We start from the raw sequence: 6,144 nt of genomic DNA on the forward strand, positions 1-6,144 counted from the left end.
CCCACACCCCAGCCATCCCTATCCTCCCACCCTTGATCCTACCCACCCTTGATCCTACCCTTGATCCTACCCCGTTTTTTCCATGTGTCCTTTATACACTTTCCTGAAAACCCTTCCCTTTTCTCCCCCCCAATCCCCTCCCACCTCCCCTCTGGTTACCATCTTGTTCTTAATTTCAATGTCTCTGGGTCATGGTTTTTTAATCATTTTACCAATATCTGCTTTTTAATTCGTTTATTTAGTCTATTTATATTTGATGTAATTATGGATTTTTTAAAACTTAAGTCTGGAAATTTTTTTTTCATTTTTTTCATTAGTCTTTATTTTTCCTTCTTGTGTTACTTGGAAATTATTTACAATACTGTTTTGATTTATTTATAGTTTTGGTGTATATTTTATATAATACGTTAGTGGTTTCTCTACATATTGTATTATATATATATACACAACTTATCCATCTACTGAGCACATTTTAATAATTTGAATTTAGTGTAGAAATCATTCATTACTTTGAGTTTCTTAATCCTCTATTGTGTGTAATAATATTAAGAATCACATCAGAAAATATGCTTTTTGATTCAAACATTAAACATAATTTAGAAAACTTAAAGGAGAAACAAACCATTTGCTCTTTTCTTATTTATTTATTTATTTACTTGTTTATTTATTTTTATTGTTGTTCAAGTACAGTTATCTCCATTTTCACACCACTATGGTCCTCTGTCCCACTCATCACTGCCTTTTACCCTTGAAACTACCCCCCTTTAACTTTATCCATATGTCCTTCATACATGTTCCTTGATGGCCCTTCTCTTATTTTCTTCCATTACCTCTCTCTCCCCTCACCTCTAGTTACTGCCAGTTTCTTCTTTATTTCAATGTCTCTGGTTATATTTTGCTTGCTTCTTTGTTTTGTCAATTAGATTCGTTTATAGGTGACATCATATGGTATTTGCCATTCACTGCCTGGATTATTTCACTTAGCATAATGTTGTCCAGTTCCATCTATGCTGCCTAAAAATGTAGGAGCTCCTTCTTTCTTTCTGCTGCATAATATTCCACTGTCTAAATGTACCATATTCTTTACCTACTCATTTGCTGATGGGCACTTAGGTTGCTTCTAGCAGTTGGCTATTGTAAATTGTCCTTTTACTCTTTTCATTGATTTTCTTCCATTCTGATGTTCTAAAATACCATATTTTATCATTCTTTTCTACTTATTATTCCCTTTGGACATTCATTGTTTTAAAGATATTTATTTTTTTTTTTTTTAGAGAGAGAAAGGAAGCAAAGGAGAAAGAAAGGGAGAGAAACATCAATGTGTGGTTGCCTCTCACCTGCCCCATACTCATGAACTGGCCAATAGCCCAGGCAGGTGCCCTGACTGGGAATCAAATCAGCAACCTTTTGGTTTGCAGGCCCATGCTCAATCCACTGAGCTACATCAGCCAGAGCAAGGACATTCATTTAGGTTAGATTGACTCGTGACAAATTCTCTTAGTTTCTTTTGTGGGAGTGTATTTATTTTCCTTTTATTTAATGTAGAATTCACTGTTGACCATTGTTTGTTTTCCAGAATTTGAAAAATGTTGTGCCACTTCCTTCTGGAGTCCATGACCACAGATGAGAAATCCTCTTATTTTTTTATTTTCTCCTAAATGTGTCAGTTATCTTTCATAGCTTTCAAGATTATTGTCTTTAGTTTTCAGAGTTTGATTATGGTATGTCTTCATGAGGGTATTTTTGGGTTTATATTATTTAGGGTTCACTCAGCTTCTTGAGTCTGTAGGCTTTTGCCAAATTTGGAAAATTTTCACATTATTTATTCAAAATTATTTCCAGCTTCACCTGTTTTATCTCTAGGACTTCAAGAAGATAAACATTAGGTCTAGATCTACAGATCCTTAATATCCTCATTTTTTATCAATTTTTGTTTAGGTTAAGTAATTTGCTTTTTCTATCTTTAATTTGCTAATTTTTTTTCTTACAGAAGAACTTTTTCCCAGCTTTATTGACATATAATCTATATAAGTTGAAGGTGTACAATGCATTGATTTGATTCATATGTAAAGTGAAAAAGGATTACCAAAATAATATTAGTTAATATCTCCATCCACTCTCTTAATTACCTTTTTTTTTTGGTGTGTGGCGACAACATTTTAGATTTATTCTCTAATCTCTAACAATTATCAAATAGCATTGTTAGTTTTAGTCATTTTACAGTACATTAGATCTCAAGAATTTATCTTATAGATGGAAATTTGTACAATTTGCCCAAAATCTTCCTCTTTCTTCCATTCCTCAGCTGCTGGTAGTTACCACCATATTCTTTGTTTCTATGAAATCAAATTTTTAGATTCCAACAATACAGTCAGAACAGATACTATTTTCTTTCTCTGTCTTACTTGTCTAACTTAGTATTATGCCCTCAAATTTCATCCATGTTGCAACAAATGGCATGATTTCCTCCTTTTTATGTCTGAATAATAGTCTATTCTGTGTGTTAGAGTGTGTGTTTGAGTGTGTGTATAAGTGTACACATTTTCTTTTTACAGTTGATTGATGGGCTGGACATATAGGTCCTTTCCATATCTTGGTTGTTGTAATTAATGCTGCAATAAACATGAAAGTACAGCTATCTCTTGAGGTACCAATTTCATTTTGTTCAAATATAGCCAGAAATCAAATTGCTAGATCAAATGGAGGTTCTATTTTTATTTTTTTAAGGAAACTCCATAGCATTTTCAATGACTATACCAATTTACACTCTCATGAACAATGTACCTTTTTCTTTACAGTCTTATCAACAAATCTTTTTTTAGTAGCCATTCTAACGGGTGTAAGGGGATATCTCACTGTAGTTTTGATTTGTATTGCCCTGATGATTAATGATATTAAGCATATTCTCATGTAGCTATTGGCCATTTATATAACTACCTAGGAAAATTATCTATTCAAGTTTCTTGTCCATTTTTTAAAAAGGATTTTTTTCTGTGAAATTGTATGAGTTCTTATATATTTTAGATATTGGTCTCTTTTCCAATAGGTGGTTTGCAAATATTTTCCCTAATTCTGTAGTTTGCCTTCTCATTTTCCTGATTGTTTCTTATGCAGAAGCTTTTAATTTTGGTGTTGTCTGCTTGTTAATTTTTGCTTTTGTTGCTTTCACTTTTGACATCACATCCAATAAATTATTGCCAATATCAATATCAAGGAGCTTTTCCTTGTTTTCTTCTAGTAATTTTACAATTTTGTGTCTTTAATCTAGGTCTTTAATACAAGTTGATCTTTGTGAGTGGTATAAGAAAGGAGCTCAATTTCTTGATGTGAATATCCAATTTTCACAATGCCATTTATTGAAGAGTTTATCTATGCCCCATTGAGAATTGTTGAATTCCTTGTCAAATGTTAATTGACCTTATATTTATGGGTTTATCTTTTCATCTCAATATTGTTCCATTGCTCAGTGTATTCGTTTTTATTCTAGTATCATACTCTTTTGATTATTGGAGATTTGTGCAAGGTTTAAAGGAATTGTGATACAACCAGCTTTGTTCTTCTTTCTCAGGATTTCATTGGTCATTCAGCTTCTCTTGTGGTTTTGTACAAATTTTAAGATTTTTTCATATTTCTTTAAAAATGCTATTAGAATTTTCTAAATATTTTATTTATTTATTTTTAGAGAGAGAGGAAGAGAGAGAAAAAATGAGAGAAACATCCATGTGAAAAACATCAGTTGGTTGCCTTTTGCACCTGCTCCAATGGGCGACAGGTCAGTGACCCTGGCATGTGCCCTGATCAGGAATCAAATCAGAGACTTTTTGATTTGTGAGACAATGTCTGACCAACTGATCCATGTAGACCAGGACAATGCAATTAGAATTTTGATAAGGATCACATTGAATCTATAGTGCCTTCTACAATTTTTTTTATCATTTTATAATTTTCCAGGTACAGATCTATCACCTCTTTGGTTACTTTTATACCCATGTATTTTATTATTCTTGATGGTATTGTAAATGGAGTTGTTTTCTTTATATTTTTAGATAATTTCTCATAATGTATAGAAATACAACTGATTTCTATATGTTTATTCGGTACCCCACAACATTCCTGAATTTGGTGATTAGTTCTAACAGATTTTTGGTGGCCTTTAGGATTTTCTGTATAATAGAATATTATCTGCAAACAGAGACAGGTTTACCTGTTCATTTCTGAGTTGAATGTTTTTTATTCCTATTTCTTGTGTAATTGCTCTGACCAGGACTTCTAGCATGGTGCTGAGTAGGAGTGGAGAGAGTGGGGACTCTCATCTTCGTTACTGATCTCGTTAGAAAAGCTTTCAAACTTTCACTATTAAGTATGATGTTAGCTGTGTGTTTCTCATTTATGGTGTTTATTGTTTTGAGGCACATTCCTTCTATACCTGTTTTTTGGAGCACATTTATTAATGTAGGATATTTAATTTGTGAAATGCTGTTCTGCATATACTGCTATGATCATATGCTTATCTTTTATTTTATTAATACATTTATTGATATGTGCATGTGAAACTGTCCTTGCATCCAGGCATTTACTCCACTGGATAATGGTATATAATCTTATTAATGTGCAGTTTTATTTGATTTGCTGATATTTAGTTCAGAACTTTCGCATCTGTATTTACCAGGGATATCAGATGTTAAGGTGTTTTTTGTTTGGTTTGGTTTGGTTTGGTTTGGTTTGGTTTTTTAAGTGTCCTGTCTGGCTTTGGTATCAGGGTGATGCTGGCCCTTGTAAAATGAGCGTTTCTTCCTCATTAATTTTTTGGAAGAGTTTGAGGAGTAGTGTTAATTCTCCTTTAAATATTTGGTAGAATTCACCAGTAAAGCTATCTATTTCTAGGCTTTTCTTTGTTGGGAGTTTTTTGATTACTGTTTTAATTTTCTTATCATTATTGGCTTGTTCAATATTTTTTTCCATGATTTAGTCATGGTAGGTTGTATATTTCTAGGAATGTACTCATTTCTAGATTACTCAATTTGTTGGCACATAATTGCTCATAGTAGTCTATTATCACACTTTATAGTTCTGTGGCATCAGATGTATTGTGTTCTCTTTCAATTATGATTTTATTTATTTTACTCTTCTCTTTTTCTTAGTAAGTTTAATTAAGATTGGTCAGTTTTGTTCATCTTTTAAAAAATAGCTCTTATATTCATTAATCTTTCTATTGTTTTTCTGTTTTCTATTTCATTTGCTTCTTTGTTTTTCTTCTACAAAGTGTGGGCTAAGCTGTCTTTTTTTTTCAAAATTTTTGAGATGCATAGTTAATTATTTGTGATCTTTCTTTTTTTCTTTATGTAGGCATTTATTGTTATAATCATCCCTCTTAGAACTACTCTTTTTGTGTTCCATAAATTTTAGTATATACATTTTTATTTTTGTTCATTTCAAGATATTTTTAATTTCCCTTTTGATTTATCCTGTCATCTCAGTTGTTGTTCATCCATGTGTTGTTTAATTTACACATATTTGTTAATTTTCTATTTATTGTTATTCTTGTTGTTTTCTAGTTTTATAGCATCAAGTTTGGAAAAGATACTTGGTATAATTTCTATTTTCTTAAATTTTCTAAGGCTTGCTTTGTAGCCTATCACAAGAGATGTTCTGGAGACTGTTCTATGTATATTTAAAAAGAATGTATATTCTGCTGCTGTTGGGTAAAGTGTTCTGTACATGGCTGTTAGCCCATTTGGTTTAAGGTATCATTTAAGTTCAGTGTTTCCTTATTGACTTTCTTTATGGATGATCTATCTGTTGTTGATAGTGGGGTATTGAAGATCTCTATTACTTTTGTACTGCTGTTTAGTTTTCCCTTCAGATATGTTAGTATTTGGTTAACAGATTTAGGTGCTCCAGTGTTAGGAGCACACACAAATATATTTCCATTGTGATATGCTCTTGATGGCTTAAACTCTTTATCATTATATATTGATCTTATTTGTCTCTTGTTACAGTTTTTGACTTAAAATCTATTTTGTTTGATGTAAGTTTATCTATTCCTGCTCTCTTTCTGTTTTCATTTTCATGAAATATCATTTGCCATTCTTTTACTTTGAACCTATGTATCTATTTAAAGCTAAAGTTAATCTCTTATAGGAA

Source organism: Phyllostomus hastatus, unplaced genomic scaffold (genome assembly GCF_019186645.2).
Source record: "Phyllostomus hastatus isolate PE091 unplaced genomic scaffold, TTU_PhHast_1.1 phas_scaffold_317, whole genome shotgun sequence".
In the NCBI taxonomy this organism is placed as follows: Eukaryota; Metazoa; Chordata; class Mammalia; order Chiroptera; family Phyllostomidae; genus Phyllostomus; species Phyllostomus hastatus.